Source organism: Pteropus alecto, unplaced genomic scaffold, assembly GCF_000325575.1.
Source record: "Pteropus alecto unplaced genomic scaffold, ASM32557v1 scaffold80, whole genome shotgun sequence".
Lineage (NCBI taxonomy): Eukaryota > Metazoa > Chordata > Mammalia > Chiroptera > Pteropodidae > Pteropus > Pteropus alecto.
Genome location: NW_006430460.1, coordinates 4,863,331 through 4,877,396, shown reverse-complemented (window position 1 = coordinate 4,877,396; position 14,066 = coordinate 4,863,331). Strand labels below are relative to the sequence as shown.

The 14,066-nt window shown below is 47.5% G+C and overlaps 1 non-coding gene across 1 annotated transcript; it reads right to left on the bottom strand.

The window, feature by feature from the left end:
* Nucleotides 1–13,744: 13,744 nt before the first annotated feature.
* LOC112480205 lies at nt 13,745–13,863 on the bottom strand. Its single transcript, XR_003046517.1, has one exon. It is a non-coding gene; the product is annotated as a 5S ribosomal RNA (ribosomal RNA).
* Between the last annotated feature and the right edge of the window lie 203 nt (nt 13,864–14,066).

Below are 14,066 nucleotides of genomic sequence, written 5' to 3'. Positions count from 1 at the left end.
CCCTGCTGTGTTTCTGTCAAAGAAATGACTCAGTAACATTCATGCTCTCCCTGTCCAAGTCTATTTTGAATGAAACTTCGTCTCAGATTTGTTTGTTCTGTTATTTCTTATATCGCGTTAAAAGTTTAGCCTCGTGTTTAATAGAGTCACCCGAGTAGCGCATGACGACCTTATTTTATAATCTAAAAGGATGTGGGAATTTCTTTTACGAAACGGGCACCAGCAAGCCGAGATCAGCAAGCGTGAAGTTAAAGTTACCTCATGAGAGCTGAGTGGTATGCTCAGCATTTCCCCCGACGGGGGCTCGGTGGGAGCCGACAGTAGGTGGACCGGCAACGCTTCTGACACATTTTTTTCCCAAAGCAACATCTGCAACCAATCACGTAAAAGACAAAATGACAGGGACATTTTATTGATGGGATTGTTCCTTTGCCAACATTTTACTTAGAAGGATCTTTCAGAATTCCACTTAGAAATAAAAAAGGCACAATGAATATACCATTTCTTGAGATGGAGCACCCGGGCCCTCGGAGGTATGTGAAGAATGCACTTAAGTATCTGCTGGAGTCTGGGACCGCCATCAGACCCTCCGGAGCGGCCGGGGCGGCCGCCCGCTCCCCCCGGCTTCTCCCCTTTCCACCCACGAACATTCTTGGCATTGCTTGCAAGTTGGATTTGCCGGTATTGAATGCACATCAAGATGGTAATTTATGAAGTGAAAACGCCTCGCCCTGGACTCTGGTCGCCCAGCGTTTGTTCGTGTTGTTGTCGGCCTCACGCCCCATCCCTCCGCTTCCTCCCGGTCCCTCATGCTTTGCCTCTAGGTCACTGCTGGAGCTGGTGGAGGTCTTGCTGACAGCACCACGCTCCACGGAGGCCTTTGACGAAACCACCCAAACAGACCAACCGGCAGAGACGGAACTGAATATCTGAAACGCGTGTCTTCGCTCCCTGCCTTTCCGAGTGGCGACGGGAATTTTTTATTGACCTCTAAGTGACGTGGCATACGTCCGGGACTAAAGTCCTTTTTTATTGTTTTTTTTTTTTTTTTTTTAATATGGCAAGAGAAACATTTCTTGAAAACGGAAAACCGCCATATTCTTTATGGAAGACGAAGACGACATGGCAGAGCCAAAACGGCGTCTGAGATAGAGGGAAACGAACAGGTTTGATGACTACGTTTTGCTGGTTTTGGAGGCAGACTCAATCCGATCCGAAAAGCCATGATTTAAACTCACAAACGTTTTTAGTGGATTAGATTATCTGTGGCTGGGTGTGTGGGTTTGAAGCTACTGTAGGTACCATCGTCTCTCTCGAAAACGCGGGTCGAACATTTTATGGAGATTGAAGTTCTGGGGAGCATTACGCCCGGCCACGCTGGTGACCATCAGGGCACTTTTCAAAGAGGCGGCTCTTTATAGCCGTCTTGCTTGCCAGCACCTGGGCTTCACAGGCCGCTGGAGAGTGTAGTCCCCAAGGGGACGTGCTCCATGGGCTTCTGGCCACCGCCCCACCCCGCAGGGCAGCAGCTGCTGGGCGCCCGCTGCCACCACCCGTTAAGGGGCAGCCCTCACGTTCAGGGGTATTCCGATCGTCTGCCAGGGGGTCAGGAGAAAACACGCAGACGACAGGGATAACAGACGCCCTCTGGCGTGACGTATACATGTGTGTTTGTCACATATAATCATGTATGTTGTTATGTATAATATATTACATCATTACGTATTACATGCAATATTTAAATTAATATACATTTGAAGCGTTTACCCTACGTCTACAATGTAAAGGTGTATGTGTATAAAGGAAGAAGATACTTAACAACAGCTTTTCTTGTATAAAAACCCCTACATTTGAATATGAATCATCATGCTCTGCAGTCGTGAAGCGAGAGTGAGCTCTCTGTGACGTGCCACGGGTGCTCGAGAGGGAAGCAGCCATGTTCTAGCCTGGGGAGACCTGAGAAGACAGGGAGGGCCGGGCCCCGAGGGAGGGGGACAGGTGGGCGGGGCTGGGTGCCCAGGGGAGGCGGGGATCAATGCCCTTGATGGGGATGTCTGTTTCCATCCCCGACTACGACTGGGACACCTATATGTGTGCATGCATGTGTGTGCATGTGTGCGTGTGTGTGTGCACGAGTGTGTGCATGCATACATGTGTGTGAAATGTGCATGTGTGTGTGCACGTGAACGTGTGCATGCGTGCATGGGTGTGAATGTGTGCATGTGCGTGTGTGTAGACAAACACTTAGACGTTTACTATCAAAATTATTTTCAAATCACAATGACTTACTGGGTGAAATAATCACTTTTTGACTTAAAAAAATAAAAAATTTTTGTTTAGTTATATTGAATTTCAAATGATCATATTAAACCACGCGTGGAGGAAAGTTCTCTTGTCCCTGGCATGCCTTAATTTTCCCGTTTCTAAAATGCACATTTTTTCCCAGTGTCCAATGACCGAACGTTCTCCCCAGTTCTCAAAGGTGAGACACCTGCTTAGGGCACAGAATTTAAGGACCGAAGGCAATAGTCAATTTAAGGACCGAAGGCAACAGTCTCTCTCCCTCCTGTCTTACTGCTTAGGGCACAGAATTTAAGGACCGAAGGCAACAGTCAAGGATCTCTCTCCCTCCTGTCTCAGGCTCCAACATGAGTCTACGCGGCATTGTTTTCGTCCTTATTTAAACTCATTTTCTATCTTTGTGAGCTATATACGTGGATTTTTTCCATGAATTTCTTTACAAGAAACTGTTTTCAAATATGAAGACGCGGGTGAAAGACAAAGATGTGTCGTCCTAGGAAAGTTGACACAGCCGCATCCCTTTCAGACAAAGCAGACTTTAGGACAAGGAGAGATGATCAGGGAAGCAGAGCAACGTCGCACAACGCTGAGGGTCAGTTCTGCGGAAAGACAGCACCCCGAAACGTGTGCGCACCCAGAGGCCGGAGCTGATGGACTCCAGCGGAAAACAGACCGACCCGCCTGAGAGCTGGAGAATATGAAACTCTCCTTCCTTTCACCGATACATGGAGCAGGCAGAGAATCAGCCAGCTTCGGCTCGCCTGAACGGCACTGTAGTCAACCTGATCAAACCGACTTTTATAGGATCCTCCATCCAACAACAGCATGACACACGTGCTTCCCAAACTCACGTGGGACGCGCTCGAGGACGGACCCCGCTCCAGGCCAGCAGCCCCCCCTCCACCCACGCGAAAGGGTAGAAGTCACGCCATGTCCGCTCGCCAGGGTATCGGAATTACATTAGCAATCAAAAACAGAAAAAGAGTCCAAAGATCCCAAATATCTGAATGTTAAACAGCACATTTCTAAATAACACATGGGTAAAAAAAGTCTCAAGGGAATTTAAAAAAATTTTAAATGAAATTGAAATACAGCTTATCAAAGTGTGTGGGATGCAGTAAGAACAGTCCTCAGAAAAAATTGACAGCAGTAAAAATATATATATGTGAAAAGAAAAAAGTTCTAAAATTGATAATGTAAGCTTCCACCTTAGCAAATTAGAGAAAGAAGAAGAATTTATGCTGAGAGCAAATATAAAAAGAGAAATAAAAAACTGAGAACAGAAAGCTGTAGAAGATCAATGTAGATCCCAAAGAATTTAAAAAAATGCTCTTGGAACTAATATGCAATTACAGGTGTACCTCAGCAATATTGTGGGTTTAATTCCCCTCAATAAAGCCAGTCACACAAAGTGGAATGACAAGTCTGGGTGTCAACATGGTTTACTGGGTGTTTTAAGCCCACTGTTGAGACCTGCTGCTCAGAAGAAAAGATTCCTTCCCAAATACGACTGCTTGTTGACAAGGCACCTGGTCACCCAAGAGCTCTGGTGGAGATGGACAGTGAGATTGATGTTGTTCTCATGCCTGTGAACACAACACCCATTCTGCAGCCCTCGGATCAAGGAGTGATCCTGAATTTCAGGTCTCATTATTTAAGAAATGCATCGTGTAAGCTGTAGCTGCCGTAGATGGCGATTCCTCGGACGGATCCGGGCACAGTGACCTGAAAACTTTCTGGAAAGGATTCCCCATTCTAGGTGCCCTTAAGGTTACTGTAGATATAGTGGAAACAGCTTCATGGGAAGAGGTCAGACATCAACACGAACAGGAGTTTGGAAGAAGTGGATTCCAGCCCCAGCGGATGACCCTGAAGGGTTCATGGCTTCAGTGGAGGAAGTTACTATAGATACAGTGGAAACAGCAGGAGAACTAGAGGTAGTCGTGGATCCTGGAGATGTGACTGAATTGCATTCTCGCGCTAAAACTAACAGGCGAGGAGTTGCTTCTCGTGGATGAGCAAAGAAAGTGGTTTCTTGAGATGAAAGCTCCCGGTGAGGATGCCGTGAAGACTGCTGAAGTGACAACACAGGACTGAGAATGTGACGCGGACTTTGTGGATGCAGCGCGGCAGGGTTTGAGAGGACGGACTCCAGTTCTGAAGGAAGTTCTGGGGGTAAAATGCTGCATCACGCGCTGCAAAGAAACTTCACGAAAGAGCCAGCGCAGCAGACTTCACTGTCTTAAGGAATTGCCACAGCCACCCCAGCCGTCAGCAGCCACCAACGCGGAGGCAAGACCCTCCACCAGCAAAGGCGCTATGACTCGCTGAAGGCCCACTGAAGATGATGATGAGCACTCTTTAGCAATAAAGTATGTTTAATAAAGGTATGTGCTTTCTTTAGACATAATCTAGTCGCACACCTGAATGACAGGGGATGACTTGCTTTAAGTATGCAAATGACTGGGGGCCAGAAGCCAGTAGGGAATGGAACTGGCAGATTCATTAAAGGGCTTCAGAAAAAAATACAAAGTACTCCACCATTTACAGAAACCTACGAGTAACAGCCTTAGTCGGTTTTTAAAACGAACACCTTTACACTCTCAAACCCTGGCCGGACCATTGGCCGAGATGTGAGGGTTAAAGGCAACGGCTGCCTCGGTCCCGGTCCATCCCATCCTAGTCCTTTACTTGGCGATGGCCGTGAACGCCAGCTGGACGACTCAGCCACGGATGCAGTAGTCGGGGTGCTGGTGTCGCTGTTCCTGAGCCCTTTGAATCAGCAGGGACCGGGCGGGGTGGTGGTGGGGGTGACACAGGTAAGGGCGGTCCCGGGACTGACCAACAAGACACCCCTTCCCTAAGTCTGCGGCAGGTGCGTTACTGAAATGCCAAGTTGTGTTTACCGTGGTGACAGTCTGTCTTCGAATCTGAAGTCACCGCAGTGCAGACTTATTTTCCAGACTCTTCCTTTCCTTCCCTTTACCTCTTCGCCAGAGCACTTTTTTACTACCTGGCGGGATATTGAAGGAGCCCCCGCTGGTGCTGTCTGCACAGCAAGACGGTACTAGAGGGGGCGGAGGTCTGACACACGAGGTCAAATGCAGAAAACACGGTTCAGACAGCTGATTTTGTCGTGCGGACTTCACCGCAGTTGGGAAGTTCAAACTGGCTGCTCGGAAGCGCGGTGCTGGTCAGTGTGGAGCAGCAGCCAGCGCCCCTCTTCCTGCTGGCTCTCTGCAGGGTGCCTTCCCTCTGCGCCCCCAGGTCCAAACGGGGTTCAGTGGGGGGTAACTGCCAGAGCCCCTCTATCTCTCTTTCCTTGATTCATAGGTAACAGAGCTCCCCGAGACAGTGTGGACCATGTTTTATTCAGAGATGAGGCTTCTTTCTTGTGTATTTGGTTTTTAACAATTTAAACTTTTGTGATTCAGTATATTCTTAAAGCTCTTAAATTAGAACTTGTACAAAATTAGAGCTTCTGTCTGCCGTCTCTAACAGTTCAGTTTAAGCCCGATTACCATATTTGTATATCAGATAGAAATTGTTCAATTAATGAAAGAATGTATTGCATTTTTCTTAGTAGTTTATACAAAAGTTTGTATCAACAAAATGAAAGACTACACAAGAAAAATCCCTAAATTCGTCATCGAATCTAATACCTAAAAGGTAAGATGCCGAAGTAGGGCTTTTTCTAATATATTATGTTCTCTGGGGAGAAAACCCCTTTTTAACTTTCAAGCCTATAGTTCAAATTTCTCACATCTGGTATGAGATACATTTTTAGGAATGTATTATTCAACACAGTGCACGCTGAGTGAGCCGACAAACACAATAACGGTTCTCAGATTGAAAGGCGTAGAAACTGTGGTGGTGTTTTATAATCGTATCCCATCTCTCACCATTGTAATTTCTCATTTATAACTTAAAGATGCATTTATCCCACATAGCTGGTATGCATGTAGTAGCTTGATCATGCATTAGTTACTCAAAATTGTCTTATTCTTATAAAACTTTCAAACTAATGGGATAGGGAAAAACACTCAGTGCTTCTCCACTGGTGTTCCGTCCGATTTCCCGCGTTCAGTTTTATATTCCTGAAACCTCCATAGAAATCCATTGCTTTGCCCTGCTATCCTTTCTGCTTGGAATGATAACGCTTACAATGGAGTGTTTACGCCGCGAATGCATTTGCTCATTGATTTTCGGTGTATCTGCTTATCGAAGTGCAAGGGATTCTGCTTGGAGACCCATCTGCTCTGAGGCCCTCTCGCTCGTTTGATGGTAAACAAGCCCTGTGGTGACACCGACTTGGCCCTGCTTCTGTGCGCCGAACACACACCGGCAGGATGCAGACTCTGGTGGTCCAGGTGGTCCTGCAGTCCGCGTGGGCAGAGGCTGCCCCTCATTCAAATTCGCATCCTTCACAATGCCCGGCGTGGCTCTCGGCTGAAGTATCCGTTAACTTAAGTATGAAACAGTGAATCTTCTTCCAGAGACAGGTTTTTCAGAGAGGATGGCACTGACTGACAGATTTCAAGAACAAGAGACAAACAGACTCCTGTCAAACTGGAAAATGGTGACGGCAAAAACAAAATTCCCCCCAGCGCAATTTCGTCCGTGGCCAGCTCTGCCCTGAGACTGTATCTTGTCTTTTAACAACCGAGACCAAAACGTTAACACATTAGGTTGATCGTTTTAGTCTATTATATCATTTTCCCTGAATTTGGATTTCAAATACATCCATAATACGTTGGTATAATTTACGAGCAATACTTGGATTTTTATTTTTGTCTATAAGAAAGATTTCCATCAGGAAAAAAAAATGATGTTTAGAACATTACAAAGAATCAATATATGTTCCACCCCTGACGCCTTTCTCGCTCTGTTAGTTTTGTTCTAGGATTTATGGGCGGTGAACTCAATGTAAGATCAAAGTGTTAAAAAAAGACGGAAATCTGTCCAAGAGCGGTATCACACGCAGACCGACCTGCCGTCTGGGTTGCTTCAGACATGTTTAAGAGGATCGACTGCACGGTGGGGTCCGGGGAGGTACGTGTGCCAATGTGCATTCCCGGGGAATCTGCCGCGGTCCTATCCGCCTTCCTTAATTATCAGCTCGTGTATCTGCTGCCCCGCAAATTGACAAAGTTTAGAGAAACACTGTGTGATAAGGTAACATGTCAGGACGGGAAACGCGGAAAAGCAAAGTGGACCGAGCTGCGGACTCCGAGGTCACACCCCACTCCACGGCTGCACCGGGCTGTCGCCTTCTCTGCAGGAGCGATTTGGGGCATGTTTTAACTCCCCTCTCTGTCCATCGTGTGTTCGTTCAGAGACCATAGGGAGGACCTTGTAGAGGTCTCCCCGCACACCTCACGCACGCTTCCAATGTGCCTCCCACGTGCGGGCGTCGGTCACGTGCTTCGCCTGGAGGCTCAGGTGTGTCACAGAAAGTCATAATTTCTGTGAGTGGCGCGTCGCCACATGGCTGCTGTGGACGGGATGGGCCGGGGAGGAAATCCGTCGAATGTCCACGTGCTGTCCTGCCACGCCAGCGTCTCAGGGAACCCAGGTCGCGCAGATGTCCCCCCACAGGGACTCTCAGGGTGCCGACGGGAGATGGCGTCTACGTGCGAGGTTTATCAACAGCCCGATGTGGAAGGGACAGTTCGTCTGGGGACGAGCAGTGGAGGAAGCCGAGGGTCAGTGGGAGGGACGCAGAGAGAGCAGTGGCCAGCGGGGTCACACAGTCGCCTGCGCCCGTTCTCCCCGGTCACGGCCGCGGGATGCGCTTGATCGCAGGCTTGCGGTGCGCCCAGGGTCAGGTGGGCACTCCTGCCCGGACAGTGGGAAATCTTCTCCAATGCCGTCACCCACATTTATCCCCAGGGTTTGGGAGGAAGTCGATTCCCTAACTGGGCAGACATGTGAGTGAGCAGCGTTTGAGGGCAAACTGCAGGACCAAGCCAAACACTTAGACGAACAGGCGAGATGGGGAAGCGGCACCCCGGCAGGGGCCTGGGGGCGCCCCTTTACCTCCGCCACTGGACCGAGGCCTCACAAGTTCCGTCACCAGCAGGTCGGGACTATTTTCCAATTCCCCCTTCGGACTACCTGTTCTCCCATAAGGTTTATGGCTCTCTCTGACGGAATATTTCTTAAGTGTCACAGGAGTAGCGACAGCCAGCCACATACTCACTGCTCCTTAGGGGACACAGCCCCTAAGAGCCTGCCACCTCTAGGAGTCACGCTGACACATGCGAAGGGGCCCTGACCACCACGGGTGGTGGGGCATCTCTGCAGTGGCCTGCGACACCGGCCACTGTGCTGTGCCCTCCCTCCAGTACCAGTCAGGGCAAGCCAGTCCCTCGGGACCCACAGAGTTGCCAAGGTGCCACCAGGTGCTGAAAGCACCCAGCATGCTTGCGGACCCCCAGGGGAAAAGCCCCGTCCTAAAAATGTAATTTTTCTTTTTCCTCTACCCAAAGAGGTTGCAGACCATGGGAGTTAGTTCAGGCTGCAAATGCGTAAACTGTGTTTTTTTTAAAAAGCACAATGAAACGGATTCTCGGCCTGCCCAGGGGACAAAGCACAGAGGCAGGTTCATAGAGAGGACGTCCCTGAGTGTTGGGCTCTCCCCAGAGGATGCAGGACGAGTGGGAAAGGGCTCGATTTGTCTCTGTCACCTTCCCTGGACCCCTGCTAACCTGCGTGACCTGCGGGTTAATTACAGCTCTGTGCCAGTATCTGTAAAGGCCTTTACGCACGCATGGCTTATAAAGCAAACGCTTGCATGTATCATTACTCTGAATAGATTGAAAAATTTTAAAAAGCATACATAATTTCTGTATTAAATTTTCTATCTTTGTGAGCTATATACGTAAACATCAAGGAAGATGAATTTAAGATCTTTAACGTATCATGAGAACCAGTAGCTTCGTGGTTCGCTTTGGGAAGCGGTGGCTCTCCGTTTGATGGATTATTATGGCACACGTCAGCTACTTCCCCTGACGTTTATTTACTTACTGTTACCCAAACTATCTTTTGAAACTGCAGGATACTTTTATTTTTCCCTTTTGCTCACTGGGATTTTGTTCTCTCTCCCTAAATATGTATAATTTTGCTATACTTTTAATCTACACGGGATTTTATAAGTTAACCACTATAAATTGATGGCTGTTGATTTTTTTAAAAAGTTCATGTGAGTAATTTCTGATTTATTTTCATAGAAGTTGAATTCATACAGTTTTAAGAAAATGCAATGCCCTTGGAGGGGGAAAAATGGCAACCATGAAATTTTATAGACTTTAGTAATTTAGCAATTAAAGGGAGTCGTTTAAGTCCGTTTTCCCCGGCCCTTGTGATAAGGAGCCCTGTTGTCACCTAGACAGGACGTGGCATGGTGTCCCTTGGACTCCCGCTGACTTCCCCGTCCTGGTCACCCCTGCCGCTTCTGCACATTCCAGCCACCCCGCGGCCTTGCGCCGGGCTCCCCGCTTCCAGGGTCTCTCTTCAGTGCGTCCTTTACAGCAGAGCCAGAGTGATTCATTCCCATGAAAGGGGGGGATGTGACGGTCAGCTCCTTCGCTTTGGGGACGTTTCGGTGGTTTGCCTTTTCCCACAGGACAAAGCCCAAACTTGCCACGATGGATCCAGAGCCACTTGCGAGCTGCTCCTTGCTCTCTCTCCCTTCCCTTTGCTGTTCCTCTCTGGCTTGTTTTAAGAACAATGGGTAATGAAACTTGGATAAAGATACAGAAAACCACATAAGGCGTCTGCGTATCCATAGAGACTGGACAGAGATTTTCCTGTTTGCCGTAAATATGCCTAAAGCCCTGTCTCCCACAGACACCCATATTCTTGAAGGTTGACGACATATTTTTATACACCTACTGCATATAGGTACGAGTGTGAATAAAATAGATTACAGGCGATCGTACAATGCGATGCATGATATTTCAAAGATTTTTTTTTTTCCTGGATTTTGGAATCAAAGAATTAGATGAATGACATCCTAGCATTTATGATGTACTATTATCATCGGTTCACACAAAGCCCTTCTTTTATTCCATTTTCATATTTTTCCCTTCCCCCCCATTACCAGATAAGGCCCCCACAAAAGTGCATGTCGCATTAAATGGGGTTTTAAGCAGAGTAATCAGGGAAGCTCTGCTGAAACAGAGACTTTGGGGTAAAGCTTTAATGGGGGTGAGCCGTTTGCCAGAAGCTGTGTGGGAAAGGCCTTCCTGCAAAGACCCCACCACCCAGCGTCGCATCTGAGGAATTTCCGGCACCTCTGTCCAGTTAGAGTCATGTCATCTGGGGAATGGGCCACTGTGCTGGTCACTGGAACGTCGAGAAGATGACAGCATGCCATCACATTGCAACAAGGCCTGGAGACAGGGCCGTGGGCGCCCCGCACTCACAGAGGTGGGCTGCGGCTGCGGCTCTGCTCCGCAGTGGGCCACAGTGGCCACGGATCTCCAGAAGTGTGGGACATTTTATGTCCCATTCTAGTAACCCACAGGAAGACCAGGCAGCCCCCTTCCCAGCGTACCTGGAGGATGCTAGCAGATGCTCCAGAAAAAGGGCGGGAGACTCGGAGTGCACACCTGTCCCTGTGCTGAGAGGCCCTGTCCTCGAAGGGACTCGGCCCTTATCACGTGAGGTGCTTTGTGTTCAAACTAAGCGCCAGGGGCTCGGTGGGGTGATGCTGTCCATCTGCACCATCACCACCTGCACCGTCACCACCTGCATGACCACCTGCACTGTCACCACCTGTACCGTTGCCACCTGCACTATTACCACCTGCACGACCACCTGCACCGTTACCACCTGCACCATTACCACCTGCACCGTCACCACCTGTACCGTTACCACCTGCACCATCACCACCTGCATGTACCACCTGCACCGTCACCACCTGTACCGTTACCACCTGCATGACCACCTGCACCGTTACCACCTGCACCATTACCACCTGCACCATTACCACCTGCACCATTACCACCTGCACGACCACTTGATGCACCGCTGTTCTGGAAGTCTCTCTGCCCTGGCAAAGGCTCTCCTGGCCATCGTCTTCCTTGGCTTTTGTCCCTCTCAGCCTCACTGCTGAGGAAGGATGCTGAGATGGCGACTCAGGCCCCCATGTCCTTTCTGTCCTCCTCCTCGGGCTCCAGACATGAACCACATTCTCCACTCCCGTCCTGCACGGCCCGAAAGGCCTTCTCAGCCCTTCTCCCTCGTGCCCCCCGCTTTGTCCTCAGCTCCATGTCTGTCTGACCATGGAACTAAGGAGCTCAGGGGAGGCGGCGCAGTGGGCGCCGCCCCAGGCCTGCTTCTCCCTCGGGCACTGGCCCCCTGCGTGTCCACACGATTTCTTGGGCGGGGGCGGTCCCGGTCCTCTGGAGAGTGGAACTCCGAGCCCGTGCTTGGGGCCTGTCTTCCTGACCCCGTCCCTTTTCCCTCTGCCCACTTGTATTTTCCAAATGAAGAAAAGAGGGCAGTTTCGTCTCTTTTTTCCATACACCTTATACCATCTCAGGTGTGTGTCTGCATGACATCGATGAAAGCATACACCCCCGGAAGCACCGCCGCACCCAACATGTCAAAACGTCCGTCGTCTCCAAACGTCCCTTCGTCCCTGTTTGCAGGCGGCTTCAGCGGACCTCGCCCTGGGAAACCAGTGATATGCTCTATGCCAACGCGGGATTTTTTCAGAAAACGCCTGTAAATGAATCTATAAGCACGTGGTCCTTGAGTCTGCCTTCTCTCACGTGGCATCCTGCTTCTAAGGCTCAGCTCCGCTGGGTTATATGTCATGAGTTCCTCGCGACACACCCTCAAGCACGGTTGGGGGTTGTCAGTAACAGGGCTCACGTAGGGTCTATGAAATTCATCCTTAAATATTCCACATATTATGGTAACATTTTGTTTTTTAGTGCTCATATTAAAATGCTAGTATATTGACTTACAATTGGTTTTAGACACTTAACCTTACACCCTCCTCCCTCCTCCTTGCTAATCCAGTTATTTAGTTCCAATAATATCTTTATAAATTTCTTAGGATAGTCTACTTATCTCACCAGGGTTTCTATGAATAAAGACAATGTATTTACATACGTACACACACACACACACATATATATGTGTGTATATGTATGTATATATACACACATATATATATATAATTATGTTAACTCTGTATATAGCTGGCATAGTTAATTACGTGAATGAATTAAAAACTACGCAGTCATAGGCTATATAACCAAATTTTAGAGATGTATTATCTTTTTTTAGTAATTGCTAGAGATTTAGCTTACTTGTCCAGAGCTGTGTGTAAGCACATGTATGAAAGTACTTATTTCTTTGTTTATTTTTTAAATATACTTTCATATGTACATTTTCCTCAAGCAGGAATAATTCTAAGTGAGTGACTGGTTGCCATTAGTTACAACTGCAAGCAAACCCCATCTTCAATGTGTAGGAAGGGGTGGTAGTGGAGGTGTTTTACGTTGCGTGATTTACTTTAGCTGTTTGCCTCAGGAGATCATGTTTAATGTGTTTCATGTGGCTTTGACAGCAAAAGCCTTTAACATTAGACAATCCATTATTGAACTTGCAGGAAAAAAAGAACGTCCGCTGAGAAATTATGGCCGTCGATAACGTGATTGTGAATTCTACTTGACTTCAGTGTGATTGCAGCCAAGATGCTAGTTTTTATAATTCATCTGAACCCCATACGTATTTTCAAAAGGAGTTTTTGTTTACTTCTCAGAAAGTGTGTCACCTTTTAACATTGATCAAAATACCAAGGCCCAGGCCTGTGTGTTACTGAAGGCAGGCTTCGCTTTTTCTCTTTCTGTGGAGGTGAGGACGGATTCTGAGAGCCAGTAAGTGGTCAGCATATGCTTACCTGTTAGCACAAGCTGGCAGAACTGTCCCTCATAATCCGTGCACACATCTGGCTGCGACTGTAAGTAGGTTAGGGAAGAACATAGTGTTCCCATTTAAAACATTATGAATATCATCACGAGGGAGACTATGAACTTTTAAGAAAGATCAAGACCGTTTTGATACTTATCTCAGACAAAAAAAAAAGCATGCTAAGCTAAGAATTCTAGTCTTATTTAGAAAAATCTCTATTCTGTATTGTGTTGTTCTCTTGATTTTTATTTTAAAGAGCAAGCAATACACAAAAGTAACTGTTACTTTTTTTCCAAATGAAATTAAACCAAAAATTAAAAAGAAAAGAAAAACATATACTGAAAAAAATTATAAATTTACGAGCTTTTACTTTTAACATCTTTCACTTGGGATTTCATAGTTACTTTTTTTTTTTCAGGCAAAGCAACTCTTGATTGACTTCACAGATTGCAAGGAACTTGTCAGCTTACATTTATTCATTCATTCATTCATTCATTCATTCATTTATGCATGCCTACAGCACCTGGTCTTCCTAGGTGGTCTCCCATCCAAGTACTAACCAGGCCCGACCCTGCTTAGCTTCCGAGATCAGATGGGATCAGGCTGGTTCAGGGTAGCATGGCCGTAGACTCATAGCTATATTTTTTGATTAGGAATAAATGTGTACGCATTTTCCAATCAGACTGTAATTAAATAGCCTTGTATCTCTGTAGGACAGATGAAGGGTTCTAGTAAGAGCTGTCAGATGAACCCAGCTGCTTAAAGTGTGTGTTGTATCTGACCATTTGCCAAAAAAGTCTGAGGATGCTGGAGCCAGCTGGCATGAGGTTGAA